Genomic DNA, 14,371 nt, shown 5'->3' with positions numbered 1-14,371 from the left:
TTGAAATTCCCAGCCTCCAGAACTGTTAAAAAACAAAACAAAACAAAAAAAAAACCCTTCTATTCTCTATAAATTACTCCCTCCCAGTATTTTGTTATATGAGCACAAATCAATGAAGACAACTATTTGTTACACTTTTAACCTGGTATCTATTAACTCAAAAACTTTTAGAAACAATGTCCTAGGGATATTCTGTAATGTTAGTATTACACTATGAGAAATGTACACAAAATAGACTCCATAAAGCATTTAATGGCACTTCCAAAGGGAGAATCAACAGATTTGCCAACATTTGGTGACTCTGTACCCAGACCTTCCTTCAAACTCTACTCCTCCCACTGAAAGGCAATCCATCTTCCTTCCAGAACATCAAATGACAGTCAGCACAGTATCCTTCTTAACTTCTCCAGATCCAGCTCTAAAGAGTTATTACATATTATTAACAGGGGGAAATACTTGAAGTTTTTAAAGATAATATTAATAAAAACATTTATATGGGAAAATTATTACATATAATAACTTTCCTCATCAATAAGTGTACAAATGTCTTAAGACTGACTATGACAATTTCAACTTGTTTTATCAGAAATACCACAATAGGAGGTCTCTGTGCCTAAGTTTCTCCTAGTTTGGCCTCCATTTTATATTTGATTGATTTCACATACATTTGAGACAACATTACTCATTATTCAGTTTGGGAATAGTCTATTTATCATCTTGAAAGCTTCTTGAGGGCAAGAAAGAAGTTGGCACCCACCAGTCCCCAATAAATAATTTGTTGATTAACTGCTGTTTCTAGAATTCTGTATTCTAAATCTCATTATTCAGGCAGGAAGCCCATACCCTTAGGGGCAAGGATCTGTAGCTGAGCACTCTTCATGGGGTATGAACAGCTATTCCCCATGGCCAGTGGCAACCCCATTCTGGAATCTGTTTTTGACAGGTTAAGTTATTCAAGGTGGAAAATCCCCCACTTCCAGGAAATTCTGAGATAGTCTTATTCACTATTAGCACTTAATAACACCAGGTGGCTATAACATTCTCATGAGTTGTGGGTTAGGCATAATAGTTTGCCACAGTGGAACTATCTAAACTGGAAGAAAACCAGGGATTCCTACAAAAAAAGGGGAACCATTTTCATTTTATTTGATATACTTTTGGTAAAAAAAAAAAAGAATTGGTTTGCCATAGCAAAGTGGGAAGAGGGGAGCCAATCAGCCTAAATACCTATGTAATGAGAGAGAGAAAACAGCATGCACTACAAGTCTATTCAGGAAGGGTAATAATTTGGGGTGGGAGAAATTTTTTGTAAGTTAAATTGGCTGGGTGAAGTAGCACACACCTGTAATGGGAGGCTAAGGCAAGAGGATTCCAAGTTTGAGGTCATCCTGGGCAACTTATTGAGATCTTGTCTCAAAATAAAAAATACAACGGGCTGGGATGTAGGTCAGTGACAGAGAGTTTGCCTAGCATGTATAAGGCCCTGAGTTCAATCTTCTGCACAGGTGGGGGAAAAGGTAATTTGTTGGAGAAATGTGAGACCAAGACAAGACAGAACTGTTCCTGGGAGAAAAGGGAATGTTTCTCTGGCTAACAGGGGCACAATGCTGGAGCACAATGAAGAAGAAAAGTCAAGAACAATATGTTTTAGAGAGTGAAAGGCTTCACACTATGTAATAATAACTACACTTGAAGACTTTCTACTTGCCCATACAAAGCTTAGGAACCCATGGATTTTTTTTTTTTTTTTTTTTTTTTTTTAAAGAACCGCTTATAGGGCTGGGGCTGAGCGGTAGAGTACTTGCCTAGCATATGTGAGGTCCTGGGTTCGATCCCCAGCACCACATAAAAATAAGTAAAATAAAGGCATTGTGTCCAACTACAACTAAAAAATAAATATTAAAAAAAAGAAACGTTTATAAACCAGGGTTGATTTATCTATCTATCTATTTATTTATTTATTTTGTGCAGTGCTGGGGATTGAACCCAGGCTTTGTGCATGAAAGGGAAGCACTCTACCAACTGAGCTATATCCCTAGCCCCTATGTACAGTCTTTATTTATCCCACTTAGTATAAAAAACGTTTTGCTTTGCTTGAATGTATTAATGTGTGTGGAAAAAAGTGTTGCCCCAGACCCATGCAGCACTATACAAGAGAGAAAGTGTCTTTCTAAAACCTGGAAATTTCTCAATTCTGAATCTCATCTGGTCAAGGGGCTCAGACTCTCTATGGATCAGTATTCAAAAGCATTTAAAAAATAATTTCCAAGAATGATTAAATCAGAGGCATTCAATCTCCATGATTTCATAAACCAGTATGTTTTTGATACTATTTGGGGGGCCAGACATAGTGGCACATGCCTGTAATCCCAGCAATTTAGGATGCTGAGAAAGGAGGATCACAAATTCAACGCTAGCCTCAGAAACTCAGTTAGGCCCTGTTTCAAAATAAAAAATAAATAAATAAAAGTGTTAGAAATGTAGCTCAGCATAAAGTGCCCCTGGGTTTAACCCCCAGTACTGGGGGGGGGGGGGAGAAGAAGAAAATATTTTGNGGGGGGGGGGGGGGGGGGAGAAGAAGAAAATATTTTGAGAGAAACACAGGATTAGAACTTTTCAAAAACTAGGTCAAGAGAGTAAAAGCATCCTATCAACATCATTTTATAAAATACTATTTTAACAATAAAATACATAAAGTCTTAATTCAGTGCAAATGACAATTCATTAAATTGAATAAATTAAATTTTACAAAAACACTATGTGGTCCTTATTTTCTTATTTCAGGGCTGCTTAAAATTCACCTGAGACCAACACTGGTCTGATCTGAGGCATAGTGCCCAGCTATAAAACTGTCTGAAGAAGTTGTTACAATGCAGATAACCAGGCATCTCTAACCTAGGAGGTAATAATTCAGATGGTTTGGGATACAGCCTCCCCCATACACATCTAGATTACTTTTTAGAAAACTCCTGGGTTGTTTATGATGTGCAGACAAGCTTCAGAATCACTGGTCTAGTCTCTACTCTCCTTTTCCTCATCTAAGGAATACCTTCTCTAAGGGTATAAAGGGAACCAAACAGGAATGTTTCTAGGTAGGGAATCTGCCCCACCCAGTGTTTGCCATACAGTTATTCCTCTGAACAGTCCAGGCTGGACCAGCTGGTCAATTTAAAAACTGAAGCTATTAGCAGTGGAACAACAGGAATTAGAGAGTTGACAAGCAAGAAAAACTTGTTAAAGCACATCGCCTCTATAAAAAGGTGTTGCTCCCAAAGTTTTCTCTCTTCAACTCAAAGATTTTACAATATATAATGCCTAAATTTAGCACAGATGTCTTTGTCTCGAGCTAAAGAAAAGTAAACAAGTAATTTTAAAAAATATGTGCATTGTATCTACACGTGCATGTATGTATGTATATGTGTATTTGTATGTATATTCGTATATACCCATCTATTCCTTAATAACTGCTTCTAGTTTGTAGTTTTTATGCCAGGTTTATGATTTGGGCCTTCATTTTTCAACTTCAAAAAGATGATCAGAATTATTAGTATTAGCTCAAACAATACAAAGGACATATCACAAAAATATGAAAAATCCACAGCACACTTGATGTTTTGTGAAGCATACTACATTCTCCAACAATCCAGGAAGGTAATTCCAGTGATTTGTCTCTTTCTGAAAACGTTTCTCTTATTATCTCAAATTAGTATTAAAATCCCTAAAACCTAACAATAAACATAGCTAGTATCTTTAAAAACACATAAAGCTTTGAATTTAACAAGCACTCAAAGCCTTTTACCAGTTTAAAAAAAAAAATCAGGCCTTTCTAAACTAGCTTAAATGCTAAATGATGGAGGACACAGAAGGGACATCTAACTCCTATTCCCATGGGGTTACATCACTAAATCCTATTTACTAGAGTCCCCTGTTCTGTCTAAACCAAACACAGCACTATGCTGGCAGCGAGGGTTGAATCTTTCATGATTTGCCCCATAACCTGTGTGTTCCCAGAAACTAAGCTTTCTTTTAGAACAAGATTTTTATGATTCATATTTAGTAAACGGTGGTGATTCTTAAAAATTTAGTATGTGAACCAGTGGCATCAGCAAAAACTTGTTAAAAGCAAATTCTCAGGCCCCACCCTAGACATGCAACTCTGGGGTGGGGCCTAACAACTTGTATTGTAACAAGCCCTGCAGGTGATTCTGATGCACGCTCAAAGTTGAGAACCTCAGGTATGCAACAGATAGAAAAATACCTTCCTTCTCTAGGTCAAAAGCCAAGCATTCTCTGTATTCTATTTTGATATCAAATAAAGATTTCCAATTAAAATACATAATCTCCTTATTACTCCCAGCCTCCTTTCATTGAAAGTGTTTTATTTTCATTAGTTAAATAAGCAAACAAACTGCTACCAGAGATTTACTCGGGAAAGGGTACTTTTCCCTTCCAGACTGATCTTACACAGCAGTACTGTTTCATCCTCTTACATCTAAAGTTCTAAACAAGTATCTTCATCATGTGAATCTCAGACATTAGAAATTCTATAATGAAACATTAACTAGGTCTGAACATACCAAATTTACTAGAGAAGAAAAGTGGAATCATTTGCTATATTTCAGAACTGCATTCAACAGGAAGTTAAGATTTCAAAAGTTTTCACAATTATACTACTTCCAAGTTAACAGAATTAAACCAGAATACCGTATTCTTAAAAACTTCTAGTCCAGCAAAGTTTTACTGCATTACTTCTTGCTTTCAGTGGGGATAAAGCAGAGCCCTCACAGGCACATTGTAGTTCTGTAGTCTTGCAGGTACACAAACAGTTACATGTGTTCAATATTAAACCAAAGGTCCTCTAAGCCTTCAGATGGTGTTAATAACTCAACACCAGCACCAAAGCCTAATCAACAAAGAGACATGAAGAACACTGCTAGCAAATAAAAGTAGATTCACTAGAAAACCACATTCTGTTCTGCCAAAATTATCACATAAAAACTTTACTTCCCTGAGGGAACTGCATTTTAAAGAGTAGGCAAGACAAGTCTATAGCTCACATTGCACCTAGTTTCCAAAAACAGGCAACTGTTTCAAAGCACACACACAAAAATGAAGAGAACATTCTAATTATTTGTATATAGGTAGCTCAACACACTAAACTGAACAAACATTAGCACAAAAGAAAACTACAATCACAGAATGATTTCCATGCTACAAACATGACTGCAAATAAAACATGAGCAAATAAAATCAAGCAATTTATTTAAAAACAAAACCACTTTAAGTTCGGCCCAGAAATTCAACAATAGCCATTAACAGTTAGAAATTTTAAAAAATAAATACTATCATATTAACAAGAAAAAAACAAAAACAAACACGATCATCTCAGTAGTTGCCAGAAATGTGTTTAATAAAATTCAATGGGCTGGGGGTGTGGCTTAATTTGACAAGGCCCTGGGTTAGATCACCAGCACCACAAAAACAAACAAAAAAAAACAGAGCCAGGCCTGTGGTGCACGCCTGTACTCGCAGCTCTAGGGAGGCTGAGGCACAATGATCACAAGTTCAAAGCCAGCCTTAGCAATTTAGCAAGGCCCTAATCAACTTATCAAGGCTCTGACTCTAAATAAAATACAAAAAGGGCTGGGGATGTGGCTCAGTGGTTGGGTGCCCCTAGTACCAAAAACAAAACAAAACAAAAACCAAAGAAACCCCCAAAACCCAGGAATAAGTAAAATCATGCTTTCCTGTATTTAATGGAAGACAGGAAAAAGATTAGAAATATCAACTATTATAACCACTAATTAATTCTAGTCAATTGGTCCATCCAATGCAACTAGTCAAGAACACAAGATAATAGGTATCACTATTGGAAAAAAAGAGGCAAGATTATCCTATGTGCAAATATGATTTTGATTTTTCAGCAAGACTAAGAATCAACTGGTAAACTACTAGAAATAATAGAAGCTTAGTAACAAGACTGGCTATAAAATAAACACAAAAATATATAAGGCACTTAGTTCAATTTATTTTATAAATAAAAATAAATACAAAAAATTAATAGTATTCATATAAACCAATAACAACCAATTAGAAGAGATAAAAGAATAAAGCAAAAGCATTCTTTTTCCCTAAACTGAAACAATTTTTGCTGTAGGATAATTTAAAAATTTATATTAAAAGCCCTAAAGTTGTTTTATAGTCTTTTCCTACAGACATTCTACGTCTGAGAATTCAACCCAAAAATACTTTCTCAAGTCTGCTAAAATGTACAATGAAATTCCCCATGTGGCGATGGGGGGCAATGGTGAACATAATATAAATCCAGCTATTAGAATGAGACAGGCTTAATATGATGGTGCACACCTGTAATCCCAGCAGCTTGGGAGGCTGAGGCAGGAGGATTGCAATTTGAGTCCAGCCTCAGAAATTTAGCAAGGTCTTCAGCAACTCAGTGAGACCCTGTCTCAAAAAAAAAAAAAAAAAGATTGGAGATGTGGCCCAGTGGTGGAGCGCCTCTGGATTCAATCCCCAGTACCACACACAAATGATGATGTCAGGGTATAGATACCACCATTAAATTATAACCAAACTATAGTGAGAAAAAGACTATACATCATGATCCTCCTTGTTAAAAATGTTTACATGCATAGAAAAGGTCTAAAAAACAAAACAAAAAAGTGATTTGGGTGGCAAAATTAAAGATTATATTTCTTTATATTTTATCTTAAATTATTCAAGGAGAATATTGCTTCCTTTATAATCAAGGAAAAATGCTATTTTCATTTATACATGTGTGTGTATGTAGATATTTAAATCTCCTTTTTCTTATTTTTTCTCATGTATGTGTCACATGTAGGCTCCGGGGCTTGAATTCCCTCCTCTTGAGGTAGATCAGCCCACTTTTGAAATGTGCACTACACAAAGTTGCCTTAGCTTCATTTTTTAAATAAAGGTCCTATGGTAGTACCACAGAGAAAACACAATTAGGTAAATTTAAATTGATTAAAAGTGTGATTGCTGTAGAATATTATATGTAAATATATAAAAATACAACTGAATATCAAAAATAAAAGTCACCATTAAAATAATGCAGACTACAGTCTGGAAACATTTTTGTTTTATTTTATTGCTCTCAAAAATATTTTAAAAGTATACAAAACTGAGGGAAAGAAGTAAAAAAGACTGTCTCTCCATTTCCTAGGGTAAATCTTCCCATCTTTGCTGTTTCTGCTATGTATTCACTGATACCAAAAAGACTAGCAGCCCCCAGATCCTTTCTTCTGATTTCTAATAACTTCATGTCATTCACTCACTCACTCACTTTTAAAAGGTAATACAAACACATAATTCCAAAAAATTAAAATATAATATATGCCTCCATACAAACATAATGGCAAAATCTCATTTCTACTCTTATTCTCCTTCCACAGATAAACACTTCAATTGGTTCCTCATATGTCTTCAGAATTTTTTTTTTGCAAATATGCAAACACAAAAAAGTAGTATACTAAAAACTCAATATATATTAGAGGTCTTCTATATCAGAACATAGGTCTTTTTCACTCTTCTTTAAAAGTACACAATATTCCATGGTTTGGATTTTCCAATTTACTTAACTAGTTCCCTCTGATGGATACTGAAGTAATCTCTACCATATAAACAATAATGCCAAGTATAACCACCTACACACATCTAATTCATTTCTAATGTCTTTGATGAAGCCTCTAAAATGGTTCAGGAGATGAAATCATCATAAGGTTACAGGTTCACTAGGCTGAAAAGTGCCCCTTTTCTATTTCTCATTATGTACAGTAATATGTAGTAATTATACCCTTAGGGGATTTAGCTCATAAAAGTGAAATGACTAAATAGAACACACAGAATAAACCCATTTCTATTAAAAATACATATATATTTATGTATACACATGAATATACATGTAAAGTATAAAATATATCCATCAAAACATTAACCATTGATTCAGGATGATAGGATCTAGGAATTACTTTGTAGTCCCCCCCACACTTTTGCCGTTCAGTGATTTCTATTTACAACAATAAGAACAGACTACTTCTGTTTAAAACAAAATAAAATGTTAATTCAAATTAAGCTGGATATATTTCTTTTATCTGCCTTATATTTGTATAGTGCTTCAGAGGGTTCAGTATCATCTCATTCCAGTGATTTATCCTCAGCACTTTATATATTATTAACTGCTCCTTTTTCTTGATTTAGATAGCATTTTATTAAAAATCTCTATTATCTCACTTGCCATAAAACAAATCAGTTGTTCATTCATCTCTTTTGCTTGCCTGTGAACTCCATGAGTAAGTCTCACTATATTTTCAGCACCTTGAATAGTACATGTCCCACAAGAGATTCATACATGGTAAAGAAGTAAATTATTTCACTACAATATAGTAGTTTCAAGAATTCAACATCCTTATAGATACCATGCCAACAATCTGAGAAAAACTAGCACCAGTTACTAAGCAGCACCATGGTTTACTCAGTTGTGACATACCCTCTGGTCAAGTTTTTTCAGCCTACCAGTAGTGTTCTGTAAACTTCATCTTTTTCTATCTGTGCCTTTGCATCTGCTGATCTCTCTTTGGAATGCTGTCTTAAGGTTTCATTTACCTAGAGAACATTCCCACTCATTCCTTAAGAATGAGTTCAAGGGCTAGGGATGTAGCTCTGTGGTAAAGCCCAGGCTTAGCAACATGCAAGATCTGTGCTTCAATACCCACCATGGGGGCAGGGGAGGACTGAATCAGCTTAAACAATACCTTCTCTGGGAAGCCTTCTATATTCATATCCTTTCAGGAAGAGTTGAGAATTCCCCAAATTCGATATTTCTGTATCTTTTACTATGTATAAGCCTCTGAACTAAGTGCCAAGGATAGAAAGACAAGGCTGTGGATCCTGCCCTCATGGAGCTCATAGTCTATAAGACAGCCATATGAATAATCACATTATAAGACATTAAATGCAACACCAAGAAGAAGATATATTGCATATTTGACATATGTCAATTACTTTTTTTGTAGATGCCTTATTATCTTTGATCATGTTAGAAGGCATTTGAATTGGAAAGAAGACTGAAACTCTAAGACTGCTGCCCCTAGATAGGGTCTGAAGAACTGTCTCTAAGGAGTTTTATATATCCTATAGTTGTCAGACAAATAATATATGAAACCAACCCTGTTTCTTTGGCTGAAAGAAAGGAAACCAGGGCTCAGCGCTTCAACTTAGGACATAATACAGGTTGAACTTGAGGAAGATCAATAACCAAGAATATGGCTTGGCTCAAAATTCTGCCTAGTAGGGTCCTCCATTTTAGGAAGTTTCATTTTATTTGGACAGACAAATCCAATCAGATTATTTTCTTTTGGAAAATACAATCATTGGGTGAACAAAGTAAAAAAAAAAAAAAAAAAAGCAGGTGCTAGAGCTCAAATCCTATCCTAAATACTGTTGAGTTAGTGTTCTGTGAGGTTTTAAAAGCTCTAGAACTGAGAGAAAATATGGATGCTTGAAATTATTTCCCATTCAAATTTACATTTACTACTCAGCACCAAAGGTAATATGTGTGAGCCTCTTCCCTGAAATCTAAAAAGTGTTTAACATGTAATACATATACATATGAAATCAGGCTCAAAATTCCAAGAACTTGATCAAATTCACCCACCTGATAGACAGAAGAGACAGAATTCAAAGACCATGATTCTACAATATCCCACCAGTTACATGGGCAAATGATCTCAAAATCAACAAATGACAAGTACAGATTGACACAGGTCAATGGAGAGAGGCTCAAAGGGAAAAGTTTATTCATAAGAGTAGAACAGATATATTCTGGAAGTATACTTGGGAAGGTAACATGAGAAAGAGCACACCAGGTGTCACCTTGCTCAAGGTAATTGATAATTTCAACCTGGACCTCCCTCTCCAGATTTATTAGCTGTCTTTCTAACTCAAATATAAGATCCACATAGCAAGAATTTAATCTCTAGCTTGGCTTATAATAAGTACTTACTAAATATATGTTGATTGAATAAATAAGTGAACAAATTATCAAAGAAGCTAAAGGAACATTCCACAGAGAATCTGGGGAGGGTACCATGAAATGGTCTCTAAGGATCACTTAGAAGCATGGTTGATCCTCACTATTTGTGGATCTCATATTTGCAAATTCATTTACTTACTAAAATTTATGTGTAACCCCAAAATTAACAAGTGGTGCTCTTGAGGTCTTTCCTGGATAAGTATACAGTGGTGAAAAATCTACTGCCTCTTGAATACATTTCAAGCTGAAGTCGAATAGGTGACATGGCTCAAAGATTCAGCTCTCATATAGAGATGACCAGAGGACAGACAGTAGGGGGCAGTGCTGTGCAAGAAGCTCTAGCTATAGGGCCAACTGGGATAAGGTTTGAATCAACTTTGGCACCTGTTAGTGAGAAGGCCCCAGGCAAATCCATGAACACTTTTGAACCCCATTTTATAAAAGTCTATTTTGCAAAATAAAGAAATTAGAATCTATCAGGATGGGTTGTTTTTAGGTTTAAGATTATAACCTATGTGAGATAGGTAGGTTCAGGAAATGGCACTGTGGGAAGTCTAGAGCAGTGAGAGATGAGGCCAGAACACAGTGCCACAGTGCTTCTCTGTATCCTGTACACACCCTGAACTGCAGAACCTCTCTTTGCATTTAATTCTTGGTTTATAGGTTTATCCTCCACCAAACTGAGCACCTCAAGGTCAAAGTCTCTAGGAAGAAACATAGCTATAGTCCTCTGAAATTTGCAAAGGAATAACTATTAAGCACAAACATACCTGAAAAGACTTTACAAAAATAATGTTGTTTTTCACCTGCAGTCTTATATCAACTCACAATAGTGATCAACTCAGAGATCTGCAACTTATCCGGGGGTTTTCTTTGATGGCTGTTATAACTCTGACATAAATTATTCGGAATACCTGGGCATTTGTTAGTTTTAAGACCGTGCTCTACTGAGTGTAATTTATTAACAAGACTCAAACATATGATCCATTAGACAACTTATCACCTCAGAGTAAAGACTGCTTTGAATTCACTCTTATCTTTCTTTATACAAGATAAACTCTTACCATAAGTAAAATATAGGGAAGCATATTTATATATCTTACAAGTAGAATAAGAAAAAAAAATTTTTCTTTTCACAAAAGCTTTACAAAATCCTGGCCCAAACACAGTAAACATGATGTTAAACTCACAGCTTATATTTCTTCACTGAGACCTGGGAAAAACAATTCCATTTTATGTAAAATCATAAAACTAAGAATTATGGAAATGAATAGGGTTTTGTACACGTGTATATGCTCGCTCCTCTCATACACAAATAGCCTAAGAGGCCTATCAGTCTTAACTCAATATGCTCTCATTTCCTCCAAATCCTCACAGCTCAATATCTAAATTAATATTTTCAAACTTCTAAAATTTAAATCAAAATTAAGAGTGGTTAGTTTTTCCCTATAAAACTCTTGGCATAATTTTATTTAGGGGGCTGGAATGTAACTCGGTGGTAGAGCACTTGCCTAGCATACTCACCTGGGTTCAAATGCCAGCACTGCTAAAATAAATAGTACAAGACAGTGTGAAGTATAATCTATAAACATATGGCCAGAACCAACACTACTGGAAACCAAGCAGCTATACTATGAAGGTGAATACAAAGGTGAAAAGAGACTATGGAATGTTGTTTTTAAACAGATTCAATGCTGTTATTATCCATTCATAGGTTGGGTGTGATCAAATCCCATCGTGCAGTACAACTAAAGTATGTCCTATATTTTATGATAGGATAGCCAGGCCCTTAACTGGAAACACTGACGCTTTAGTTAAGCTCTTTAAAGTATAATCCAATTCCATCTACTGAAAAAATAATACATTTTAGGTCTGTTGCTGCCATAGGCCCCTTTCACCTGCATTTTCAACAATTATCATCAAAAGAACTGTATCGGGACAATGATCCTAAAAGGCTATAACGATCAAATGCCATCTTAAAGGAGGCAAAAATAATTTACCTTTAACAAAGCGATTAAAGTTCCCAACCTTGCCAAGTTCCCTGTTCAGTGTATTCCGCCTCTTTCCAGTTCTTCTGTCTCTCTTGCGTTCACCTTCCAGCTGCCTGGAAGAAGCAAGTGGAAAATGTTAGTTTCCAAGAAAAATGAGAATGAAATTTAGGGGGTGAGAGGGTGATGGACTCACTCTCAGAAGACAAAGCATAAGAGAAGCAGCCAGGGTTTCTAAGTTAAATTAGGTATGAAGAATGAGGAGGGCTGGGGTAAAGGTGGAGGGAGTAGAAGATAGGCAGAAAATGCGCGGGGTCCAGCCAATGGGGGAGGGGTAAACGCGCAACGCCTCCTCGCTCTCGCCCCGGGGAGAGGGCGGGGGATGCGGCAATGGTCAATTTGCGCTACTAGCAGTGGTGCACCGGGATAGTGAGGGGGCCCACATGTCCGAGAATTCGGTCCGAGCGTTAGAAAGGGACTGAGGAGACTCAGGAACTTGGGTGGGAGAGAACAGAGCACCTGCGCGGAGAAAAAAAAAAAAAGGACTAAAACCCTCTACTGCTCCCCAGAGATACAGGGTGACCCAAGCGGACGTCCCTTCTTGCTGAAAGGTGCAACGTGGGACCCCGCGGGCTTTCCCTCCCCACAGGTGTTCAGGTAGGCGCGCGCCGCCCCTTACAGCTCCCACGGCGGTCTAAAAGGGGGCGCAGGACGCCCCTAGATCCAAGGGTCCTTTCCCTTGTAGCTCCGGCACTCGAGCCCACCTGTGCTAACCAGAAGTCCCTCCTCCAGACCGTATTCTGCCACTCCTCGGGGAGCCTAAGCCGTCGCCGCAATGGTAGCAGTCGCCAGGACAGTCTCGGCCTCTAGTACCAAAACGTGAGCCACAGAACGGGAGAAGCGCCACTAACACTCGCCCGGTTACCTCTTACTGCACACTGGCTTCTCACCCCGCCCCCGAATCCAAGCCATTGGTTGCCGGGCACCGCCCCATTCGTCTATTGGACCGAGGAAGATGCCGCTCATTCACCTAGAAGGGCATATGTAGCTTTTATTGGTCTAAATGTGAAGCTGTGCCCGCCCATTCCCTCAGAAGTTTAAGCTTGTGATTGGTCTTAACGTCTGTCCGTTTACTCCCTTAGTTCTTTCCCTCGCGGTGGGGGTTTGGAACGCCCCCCTTGCCGGAGACCCTCCCCCGCACCCCCGACTGATTGACTAAAAGGACGCTGAGCTAATCCGGAATAGGCTTTGGGCCAAGGACGCGTCTGGCCTCCACGTGGGGGAGGAGCCCAAGGCTCAGCTCCTCTGGGTTTGTTTACACGAGCTTTAGCTTTTGCTTTTTGCATTGGCTGAGCCGGAAGCCAGTCCCACCGGGTTTAGCCAATCAGTTTAGCATACAGGAGGCTGGAGGCGGGCTTCAATGGGATTTCCCCTACTGTCAGTTGCCGCGGGAGGAGCTTTGAGCAAGGGTGGCTCGGACTTGGCGCAATGTTTTGTCGCGGAAAATTTAGGAGCTAGGCTCCTTGGAAGACTAGAAGGAATTAGAGGGACGCTTCCACATTTTTAAAAACAAACCTGAGTTATTCAGGTTTTTTTTTAAGGCCAACTTATTTTCTCCCTTGGATTTAGGGCGTCCAATCTTAAAGGATTTTGAATTTTATTCTTCAAAAAATAGGAATATCTTTATGGTATATGAGTTTACAGTATATATCTTTGTCTTCTCCCACCCTCTTATGCTGACTAAGGAACTTGACACAAGTAGAGGCTTGGTGAATGAGTGGATAAATGATAATAAAGAGGAGAATTAAATTCAGATTAAATACCATAACTAAATATATTAAATACATATTTAACATTAAATAATACAATAAAGTAAATAAATCCATTTATTTATTCATCAAATGTTATTGAACATCTTCTAAAATGTTCCATACTCAGATCTACGCTCTGGGTATATAAAATGGATAAAACAATGAAGATGCACCCCTAGTGCTTATTCTCCGTTAAGGAGAATGCCTAGAAGCAAGTAACCAATAAGTTTGTTTTTTTTTTTTAACTATTTTTTTTTTTTAGAAAGAGAGAGAGAATTTTTTTTAATATTTATTTAATTATTTTTAGTTTTCGGCAGATATAACATGTTTTTTTGTATGTGGTGCTGAGGATCCAACCCGGGCTGCACGCATGCCAGGCGAGCGCGTTACCGCTTGAGCCACATCCCCAGCCCACCAATAAGTTTTTTTTTTTTTTTAATTTTTAGATGTCGATGGACCTTTATTTTATTCATTTATTTATATGTGGTGCGGAGGATCAA

At 37.4% G+C, this 14,371-nt stretch overlaps 1 protein-coding gene across 1 annotated transcript in view; it reads right to left on the bottom strand.

Annotated features, from left to right (window-relative positions):
• Positions 1-13,007, bottom strand: part of Paip2b (poly(A) binding protein interacting protein 2B) — a 35,185-nt gene extending 22,178 nt beyond the window's left edge. Inside the window, exons 1-2 of the mRNA XM_015479538.2 lie at positions 12,825-13,007; positions 12,073-12,176 (exon numbers count right to left, since the gene is read on the bottom strand). The gene's annotated coding sequence lies outside the window, so the exon portion shown is untranslated. The remainder of the gene's footprint in view (positions 1-12,072; positions 12,177-12,824) is intronic.
• Between the last annotated feature and the right edge of the window lie 1,364 nt (positions 13,008-14,371).

The sequence above is a fragment of the Marmota marmota genome, unplaced genomic scaffold, assembly GCF_001458135.2.
Source record: "Marmota marmota marmota unplaced genomic scaffold, marMar, whole genome shotgun sequence".
Lineage (NCBI taxonomy): Eukaryota > Metazoa > Chordata > Mammalia > Rodentia > Sciuridae > Marmota > Marmota marmota.
Note: the sequence above shows the minus strand (reverse complement) of the source record. Positions and strands in the feature narration are given on the sequence as shown.